We start from the raw sequence: 10,976 nt of genomic DNA, 5'->3' as shown, positions 1-10,976 counted from the left end.
TTTTTTCCTTTTTCTTTTTTCCTTTCTTTCTTTCTTTTTTCTTCCCTTTTTTATGCTGTTTCCGTTTTTTTTCTCGACCTTGGCTTTCCTTGTTTTCTCCCATTCTTTTTGTTCATTCCTTCGAGAGAGAAAGTTCATTCCGATAAAATCAATTGTATCCTTTCGTTTTACTGTTGACTCTCGTCTTATTCTTTCTGCCTCGTGAAAAGTGTATCAAATGGAAGTCGCTAATTATCGAGTAGATAACGAAGTGATGTATACTTTTACACGCGATAATTTATATTTAAATGATGATAACATATCGATATAATAAATATAATTTCAACAATGATCATTGACATTATATGACGACTACAAAATTAATTGATCCTTTTATCAAAAAGGATTTCATAAATGTATATAAAGTTTTTGTCAGTAATGTAATACACGTTCTGGATTATATAGTAGGAAGTTTATTGAAGTTCTAGGGATACTTTCTCGAGAAGCTTTCAAAGCATAGATGGTTAGACGAGTCAAAAGTGAGATCGTGGCAAAGTTTCCGCGTTTTAGCTTAGCCATGGAGCGTTACCAACAAGCGCTTACCTATGTGCCATGTAATATACAGTTGAGGTTCTACGTGTAACGAAGTAAAGGGGTGGAGGGAACTACGGAAGGGCGGTGGGTGGATGGGAGGAAGGGTGGCTTTAGCCTGGGGCTGTTAAACACGGTGGGTCTTATCGGTAAAACTGTTCGGTACAGGCTACTACGTTCAGCCATTGGCCGCGCGAGTATCTCTGACCTTATACTCCTTGTCCGGTGGATATGCATGCTGGTACATTACGCCATATTAATGTCGCCGCTCTAAAATGGCTTATAGAAAGAGAAGGTTATAGGTTAGGAACGGCGCTAAGCGAAAGATCGTACCTCGCGGTTGACCAGATTCGATATATTCATGCGTTCATAAACTATAAACGGCTAAATAAATACTATCAATTTTTCAATTAAGTTTCAGCGTTTTATGTTCATCTGTTATCCGAAAAATCTGAAAATTAATTAATAATACCAGTTTTTATGGAATACATTAGAATGGAAGCCTCTTGTGCATACATTTTCGATATATTGTATTTTTGATTTTAAAATTATGATTCAGGAAAGTTAGTATCTTATAAAATTTGTATTTTTTCTTCAATGATTTTTCATTTAGATTTTATTAATGAAATTATTATATAATTATATTTATTTATATTTGCAAAGTTATTTTCCTCTATTTTAGTTCTCGTAATATACATAATACAGTAGATGCAGAGGGTATCGATAGATACATAGGTAGGATCACTTATAAGCCCGAAGTACATATGTGCAGGCAGCAGCCTTTCTGGGCATTAGATGGTCGGGCTAAGGTCTTAGAGGTCTCCTGGCAACCAAGCCTATCAAACTATCTTACGGTCTAACCCTTACAAACCCCTTATACCCTAAAAACCTTCCTCAACCCCCTGGAATCTCACTTCGAGCCCTTAACGACCGATCCCACGAGAGACACTGCAAAATTGAGAAAATTATCCTGCTTCGCGTTATACGTAGACGATAACTGCACGATTCTCACACTGTCTAAAGCGAGCAAGCAAACGTATATATCTGTATATACATAGAAAAGCTTCTCTATGTATGAGTTTTCGAGATGCAAGTTGAAACGTTGAATGGGAGGGTGGAACTAAATGGCCGACGGGTCGCTGCCATCTTAGTTGCGAATTAAGGAAAGGGTGCCGGACCCTCGTTGGAAACTAACTCTTGCACGAAAAGGGGATGGCTGCGTTGCGCTGCATCGTACTTCCCTTTGCGGCTTAGCCTGCATTGACGCCATTATGTGCGTTACGCTACCTTTCTGTTTACAGCCATTTTTGGAAGGTGAACATTGCAACCAAAAAACGATGCAAATTCAAACGCGTTGATTTGGAATGAAGAAGGAAAATACATGGATATTGTTAAATAATCATTTATCATTAATTTTAAATAAAATAAAATCATCCTTTATTGTTTCTCAGTTTGTAACGCGTTTTAGAAATTTCGCGAATATTAAGATAAGATCTTTAACAAATTCGTGGTTGAAACGTTTCGAGAGCACGCGTTGCCGGATATTATTTTTAGCGCGGAACCGTGTTTCCGCAGCAAATTGTAATATAATTTGGACTTGAGTTAAATGGCACGTGGAAATGATTCCATTCCATTACTCTAGAATACCACGAACTTGGTACAAACTAGATTTCTCACTCCGTATGGTAAACGGTTGGACTTGTATTAAGATGTAAGTTCGCCATTCGGAAACGAACTAAACTAAATTGATATTTAACCTGTCCTTCAGCCGAACCGGAGAGAGATAAGAGCGAGAGGAAGAAATCATAAAATGAATTCGGTATTTATACCATTTTGATTAAATTTAACTAAATATATGATCATAAAATTAAAGATACAAATAAAGGGGTAGAAAGATTTTAAACTCGTTGAAATTATGAGGGTTACGAAACGATCGCGTTTGTTTTCCTGAATACAATGAACCATGAACTCGTCGTGTCTCTCTCGCGTTAACTCCTTCCTGTATGTAAGTTTCATCTAGGTGAATAACAGAGATAGAGAGAAAGGACACAAGTGTGCAGATCGTAGAGGAACACCAACGACCAAAAGGGTCGGCCTGTCGTCGTTCTAGCACGGTTACAGCGGCCGCGAAGGCTGACAGAAGTTGTAAACTTTATGGTAAACCGTAGCGGCGACTGTCAGCCACGGCCGGTAAATGGTGAAGGTGCCGGTGCAGCCGTGTGCTTAATCCAATCCGGAGTTTGTTCTTTCGGCGATCGACGTAATCACTGGCCACACGTAGTTTCCAACCTGCTAGTACGACCGACCTAACGCTTCGTTCTAAGGTACGAGAAGCCACCACCGTTACCGAGTATGTATCTTGCTTACAAGTGTTTACCGATTGAGACCTTTTCGGGATTATCGATGTTTTCTAATTGACTTTACGCTGTACTAAAAAGTAAAAAAGTAGCAACGGTTTGCGAAATTAAAGGCTTCTGAAAAGATCGATTTCTACTAGGTTATAAGTTTTGTTGTTTTCCTTGATGATGATTTATTAATGTAATCGTTTTTATTACATTTAGAAAAAACAATTGTATCAGAAAGAAAAACTTAAGAAAGATTGTTATTTGTATAACAACATTAATATAATTAATTCGATATTTTGCAGGAGCTCGGATTTATAGGTCGAAGAGAACTATATGAATTTCAACGTACTATAATTTCAAGCGAATCCATTGCAGAAATATCGCAGTATTAGATTTCCGTACTTTTAGTCAAACGAAATTGCAATCTATCGCTCTTCGAAAGTACATATAGACAAATAAATGGATGTAACGAGGGGATGCACCAAAATCTATAGCTCGTCACTATATTTTCGATCAATAATGTACCACAGTAACATTTATAAACGCTATTGCAAACCTTACCAAATATTCAATTACCTATCGTTTCGATGAAATTAACGAGAAAGCAAAGAAACAATCTGATTATTTCCACTCAATTTGCGCGGATTGTCGGAGTGTAATTAAAAAGTCTGGTTATCCTGGATTCAACAGGTTACATGGATAATTCGAGTGCTGATCGGTTAATCCTGAAGCTATAAAAATAGCGATTGCTGCTAATGAAACTGAGAAATTTTTTTGTGAGAAGGAAAAACTAGTTGATAGAAATAAGTTCCTGAAGGAAGTATTGTCTATCTCAATTTCTCTCTTTTGTGTGTGCGCGTCCATAGGGAATTCATTTAGGTATAGTGAGAAGCTACCTCTATTCAGGGGTGTTTCGGCTGGGACGCGATTAATTATGGGGTTCCTTTTGGGGATGCCGAGCTCGAGGCTTTGAGCCCAGTCGGGGGTGGCACGTAGGGTGGGAAGTATAAGATACGTTCACGGCCAACGTAGAAACCCAGCTTAGCTTCCTCGAGTATTAGATCAATAATTCTAACCTCGAATTGCTCAGACACGAATGTCGAAAGGGATTCTCGAAGTAATGCGATATTAGTTCTCGTCTAGTGATACTTGTACTAGTCGAGATCGTTTTACTACGAAAGTATGAAATTTCAAAATAAGATCGGGTGATTTGTTTTCATAAAGAGCCATAAAATGAGAAGTAATGGTATATAAATTCAAATAAGACATCCATCCGCGGAATTGTAATATAGGTATGTAATTAATAAATTGATCAGAACACTGCACTCTCTGAAGTAATTGTTGAATAATAAAAACTCGTGTTTTAAATGCCATAAGTAATTACTCACTGTAGTCAAGTGCAGGACATCAGCTTCTCCGACTTGGTTGTCCAACGAAGTTACGTTCGACGTTTAATAAAAATTCAAAAATTTGTTGATGCGTGAAAAATGTCTTTCCGAACGGAAAGGATGCTGCGTGGACTGCAGCATCCCTCAAACTGACCATCAAACAGAGATTTCCGTCTCTTGAAATACACTGAACCAGTTTCCGGTTTCGATACATCGGCTTGTCATTAAAATGGATTTTTCGTCTTAGACCCCGAAATGATCCCCTCTACTTAACCGTTTCTTTCTTTTCCAAAGAATGCTGCTTGACTATTGGTCCATGGATTGGTCCAGGGATCGTGAGAACTCGACTAGTAACGGAACCTCATCCTTAGGTACAGCAAGACAGGTTTCGTCAATTAGAAGTCGAGAACATAGAAAAGAGTTACCTTTCGGAATCTTCTTTCAATTGCCTTATTTTTCACGTAAATATTTAAGAAGCCATTATTCTCGACTTCTTATCTGAGAATCTTATTTAATGTCAGATGTAATGTCATAACAAATATCATTTTTATACTGATAGCTTTATCAATAAGAATATTCAAGAATTCGTTTAGATTTGAGTATGAGTAGTATGAATGATCTATTGCAAGTTAACGGTTAACAGATTCTTTTTTATATTACTTAATTAATTTTATATAAAAATATATAAAATTTTATTATTGTATATTATATAAATAGAGAGCTTATTTTTTTGTCTTGTTAGATAATTATAATAGACATTTGCTGAATTTCAAGCAAGAAATGTTAATATTTTATTATTAATTTAAATTTTGAAAATTTAATAATGAGAAATAAGTTAAACATTCATCATATTTTTATATATAGAAAATACGAATTTATGTAAATGTCATCCATCCGATGCGCATCGTAGTTGTATCAGTGGTCCTGCACAACCAGTTTCACCCCTCGTTCTTACTCTTCAGTCGCCGTGCGTTGTCTATCCGCATCTCATGAGATGACCAATGGTCAGTACCGTGAGAAAACTCTGGACCAAGGTTGCTCTCGATCGAACAGGTTTTTCCAGAAATTCACTCTATTAACAAAAATTATAATGCGAGTTGTTACTTAAGCTGAAGATTTAGGGTGCATAAAATATTATGAGAAAGCATCTTGGTATCATACTACTAAATTTTTATTTAAAATGTATTGTATAGTATTTTATATATATATATAATTTATTATATTATATATATTAAGATTTTTTATCCTGAATAAAATATATAGAAATGCTCTTTACCCGGAATGACCAAAACATTAATCATTATTTTGTTGTTTTTAACAAAAAAATGAAAGAAGGTTCGTCATAATATCTTTAAACATGAAGCTATCTACTTATTCTTTGTGCGTGTTATAATCCTTGTTGGATTACGTGGATGTATCGTTCATAAAATCATATAATACCATGATGGTGCTTAAACGCGTAAGGGTTGAAATGCGGATTTAGGGTAGATGCCAGAGCGGCGATGTCCGTATCATTAATCGAGCTTCGAATAACTTGGCACAAAATGTACTTTGCTCTCAATAGAATTTTACATAAGCTGAGCGATCCTATAAAGACATTCAACGTGTTTCCGTTGAACGTTTCGCTTCCGTGAATGGATTTATGTAATCACTTTGCTTTCGTTCCCTTTGCTTAGAAACTCGTTCGGCCTTGATATTTTGATGCATTCATTCCATAAATGATCTTTCGCAGTGTATTATCGTAGCAAATTTATTGAACTTTTGATTAGATTATTTTTTTAACTGAAACTTCTTAGGCGACGGTAACAATAAAATTTTATGAAACTACATGAAAAGAAAGTGAGCATAGATGTAGAGAGAGAGAGAGAGAGTGAGATAGAATCAACAGTCGATCGATAGTTGAACAAAATTATGGAAGGTTCTAGTGTTAGTTGGTGTGAGTGTGCGTGTGAGCGTATTTAATACCTATTAAAGTAAGAATAATATAAAGTACATTTGTTTAAAAATTACATACATATTTATTAAGGGGGATAGGGTTAATTCGGTCGAAAAATGGCATATTTTTATGAATTTTTATTGAAGAAACCGTTAATATAAATGATGTTATTCCAATGGGGTACTGTCAAGTCATATTTCAAGAATACTCTGTGAAATTTCGTGAAAAAATATAAAGATTTAAGCCAGTGGCAGCAACTTTTGTTGTTTAAAAATTACATACATATTTATTAAGGGGGGATAGGGTTAATTCGGTCGAAAAATGGCATATTTTTATGAATTTTTATTGAAGAAACCGTTAATATAAATGATGTTATTCCAAGGGGGTACTGTCAAGTCTAGTCAAGAATACTCTTGAAATTTGTCGTGAAAAAATATAAGATTTAAGCCAGTGCAGCAACTTTTGTCAGGCGCTGGCGGAAAAACGCGTTTTGCGGTGGACATCAGAACTCAAGACTGGATCATCGAAAACAAAAAAACCCAGCGATTCGGTGTAGTTTATAAGGTTTATCTAGGGAGCCCTGTCAGAAAAATTTTTTTTAAGTTTTGGATTTTTGGTGGCATCTAAAGTCAAAAAACGATTTCGACCAAATCAACATTTGAGCAATAAACTTAAATGAAAAAAATAAAAAAACGCGACGCGTTACCTCGCTAAATAGGTGTAGAAAAAGTGTGAAAAAATTTAAATCGATCGGTTCAGTAGATTTTAGTGACAGTGTCCACCGACGTTTTAAAAGCAGTTGTGGGAAAATCGATATAAGTTTGACATGAGAAATTTCAAAATTCATCATAAATAAGGAGGTATATTATTTTTACGTGCATAGAGTCGTCAATTTCGGGTCTGTACATTATAGAAATGTCATCAGAGGTGTCCAGAATACATTGCTACTCTTGTCCATGTCTAACCCGACCTTCTTTGCTTTGAAGCGTAGTTTTGATTTCAGCTCGATTAATCCTTTTTATGTAATATAAAGCATACTAAAAATGCTGTATCTCCGTCAATTTTTCTTAGATCGACTTGAAATTTTCACAGAATATTCCTGAAATATGATACCTTCGCCTCAAAAAGTTTCAAAAAATCGAAAAAAAAATTAAATACCCTACCCCCCCCTTAATACACTTCATATATATTATAAAACAATTTCGACGAGATATTTTATTAGATAAAAAATTTCAACTAACATACACAAAGTCATCATTGGTCAAGAACGTTAAAACAATCCAAAATATTAGCAGAGTTTATTAGAGTGTTCGAAATATATTAAATGATCGTTAATTAATCGAAAGAAATGTATATTGTAGTCTGAAAGCACGGAATATAAGTTCGACACACTGTTCTCTTTGAAATCCACCGTATAAATAGCTCTGTTTTTTGTGAAAGTCAATTAAAATTCTTCTATTAATTGTTGTTTATATGCCTTTCTGAAGACTACATATATATATATATATAACGAAAGTAATAAGTAAACAAAATTTATTCTTCTGAAAGTCATATAAACAACTAGAATTTTAATTGACTTTCATAGAGGATAACGTGCCAGTTTAACAGTGGATTTCGAAGAGGACGGTGTCTTGAACTTATATTCCATGCTTCTAGATTAAAAGATACATTTCCTTCGCTTAATTAATCAATTAAAGTAAATCTAATGCAGTACTGTATTTCATTAATATTTAGGATTGTTTAAATTAAAGTACATTTGTTTTAACGTTCCTGGTCAGTAATGACTTTGAGTTGAAAATTTTCATTTAATAAAATATCAGATCAAAATTGTTTAATATTCGAAATATATTAATAGATATGTATTTAATTTTTAAACAAATGTATTTTGCATCATTCTTACTTTAATCGGTATTAAACTGATTCTGATTCTAAAAAAAATTTAAATAACAGTAAAAACAAGAATAACTAATTGTTAGACACGAAAAAACCGGATATTCCCCCTGTTTTTACAATTATACTAACATGTATGATTTTAAGGTACGAGCGTTTTCTGTACATTATTTTCGTATTTGTTTAATTTACTTATTATAACTAAAGCTTTAAGTTAAACTCATTACATATGTTATTAATGTATACTAATGTATTTATTTCTAAATGTTCTTCAATTTAAACACATTATATCGATAGTATTCAATCAAAAATCTAGTAGGTGTAACGGTGTAGGATTTTAAGGGACATTCACCGTATATGTAAATCAATTGATTATTTTTCACATGATAATACGAGTTTCACTTTTATTGCGCGTGGAGTCCATACACATCTTTTTGTAAGATGATAAGAAAGAACTTAAAATAATTATTACTAATATTTATAAAACTCTAATTCTATATTAAATGTATATATTAAATATTCATGACAATTTTTCATCATTGTATCATTTTTATACAAACATCAGACTATTGAAACTTCAATATTTACCATTCGCTTATCTAGAAGTTTCGTGTTAAACGTTTCGATTCATGGTCGGTAAGAGAAGCTTAGCCGCGACATTCGTGGTTCCGCAATTTCACCTAGGATCCTACGTGAATTTGGATTTGGGATTGTAGTGGTGAGCATGGTAGCAGCCATATTCGTGTGGGTTGGACGACGAGAATCGAGTCCATTAATTTTCGGCGGGCTTCGCGCGTGGAGGGGGAGGGGGAGTGGAGGGGTGTGGGCTCGGTCGAAGAGAAGTACCACATTTCTATTCGTATAACGTGGGTTGGGGGGAAGTAGGAGTCTAGAGGGTTTGGGTAGAAGCTGACTTGAAGACGTCGATATTCACGACGCCGACGCCGACGCCAAAGTCTCGTCTCTTGTTCGACGTTCTCTCGCCTTTGTCTTCTATTTCGTTCTATGTACATATCTATGTATAGTTTCCGAGAGAAAGAGGAAATTGTGAAGAAATGAAGCCTGGATAATATTGACAAAGATGTTTCTCATTCAATATACAATATCTTTCTGGTATTGAAATTATTATTTCCTTAGTAATTATAATATATATGTGTGATTTTTTTCTAGGAATAAGTATGATGGCAAAAATACAACCTATAGAAACCCGTGAAATTGTCAAGCCACGTTGACAGAACTTCGAATTATTTGTTACGAGGTAAAATCATTCTATACCACTTGGTAGGTCCAGTCCGCACATCGATTAACGGACTAATCCAACGGTTCTAACTCGTCGAACTTGAGGATCGTAATCGAAAACGGAAACTGAATCGGAATGTCAATCGAACATATAGATCGAATTTGGTAGTTAACGATCGTTTGATTGGAGAATGAAAAACGATGATGAGATTGGAGTTTCGAAGGTGCATAAACACAGCTGGTTCATACATTGCCGAGGAGAACAAAAACAATATAAACTTTTGGAAGGGACGGACAAACTCGGTGCAGTAGTATCCGAGTGAAGATACACAAAACGTCTCCGAGGGTGCAGTTGGTGTTCGACTCTATGGAGAGATAGAGATAAAGAGAGAAACAGTGAGAGTAGTATGTGTGGTAGTGGTAGTAATAGTAGTAGCAGAAGAGGTAGGAGCGATGCCTGGCACAAGTTTACAATTTAATACCGGTGCGAGAATACACGAAGGAGGAGCACAGCGTTGTTGGTGGCAGTTGGTCGTAGCTAGAGGTGGCAGTGTTGAGGTGGGTGGAAGGAAAGAGAGAGGTGCTTCGGGAGCTGATGGGGATGGTCGGGTGGAGGCCGTAGTGTTTGGAGGTTAGACCGCAGTTACAATATCGCTTGATTAGAAATGTACATAGCGTATATGCGCGCAGGCCGCATATCCAGATGGTGGGTGGTTGGGTTGGGTCGATGCCTGGGCAACTCCATAGTTTAATGCACGGACCGTGGAACTTGCAATAAGGAAGGGTGAACGGAGAGAGAGAGAGAGAGAGAGGGTGCAGGGAAAGGAAGGTTACAGAGGTCGAAGTGATGCTAGGGGTTTTGTGTAGGTGTCCGTATGTATCGACACATACGCTAGTAACAAACTCGCGACCAGCTCTGCGTCATAACGCGATCGCACTACTTGCACCAGCTTTCTCGTTTGTTTCTTCTCCGAAAAGAATGCAGTACCTCCTCTTATTCTTCACTAGCCGTTTTTCTCTCTCATCTACTTTCATTTTCTCTTCTAGCCTTGTCGTTGATCTCTCTCGATCTATGTTTTTTAATAATGCATGTCTTATTTCCTTTAGCGGAAAAATCATACTATTTGTAGCACAATAGATTTCGATGCGCGAGACAATGACCGATCGATGAAATCGAGCAAAGATAATAATACATCAGATATTTTACGTCGTGGTTAGTTTATCTTAAATTAGTAGATTTTTTATATATTCGAATTGTTTAAGTAGATATTAATTTATCATAAATTTATATCTTTTCTAGAGAGATTATTATCGGATATAGTTAATTGTAATTTATTGAAACTTTTCCATTTGGAAAACTGTTTTGAGATTCGTCAATGTAATGCTAAATGGAATGTTATATTTAAATAGACTACATAATTATCAGACTAAATATTTATAAACCTATATTTAGTAACCTAATTTGTAAAACACACTAGCGGAGTTGAATTTCATAAATGGATTGAATTCAATATTAAATAGAATTATAATAGCAGTATATTTTTCATCAGTGAAATTTGCGATATTTAATGGAATCAGAAAACAACAAAAAATATCCGAAAGACGTTT

At 35.3% G+C, this 10,976-nt stretch overlaps 1 long non-coding RNA gene across 2 annotated transcripts; it reads left to right on the top strand.

Moving 5' to 3' along the window:
• Positions 1-1,204: 1,204 nt before the first annotated feature.
• LOC122523237 lies at positions 1,205-4,240 on the top strand. 2 transcript variants are annotated; one of them, XR_006305269.1, is made up of 3 exons: positions 1,205-2,389; positions 2,581-2,894; positions 3,218-4,240. It is a non-coding gene; the product is annotated as an uncharacterized LOC122523237 (long non-coding RNA). The 2 variants fall into 2 exon arrangements; XR_006305268.1 differs by having other exon boundaries at positions 1,205-2,894.
• The last annotated feature ends 6,736 nt before the right edge of the window (positions 4,241-10,976 follow it).

Source organism: Polistes fuscatus, unplaced genomic scaffold (assembly GCF_010416935.1).
Source record: "Polistes fuscatus isolate 324 unplaced genomic scaffold, CU_Pfus_HIC Scaffold6, whole genome shotgun sequence".
Taxonomy (NCBI): domain Eukaryota; kingdom Metazoa; phylum Arthropoda; class Insecta; order Hymenoptera; family Vespidae; genus Polistes; species Polistes fuscatus.
The sequence above is the reverse complement of the archived record's forward strand: the minus strand, read 5'-3'. Positions and strand labels throughout refer to the sequence as shown.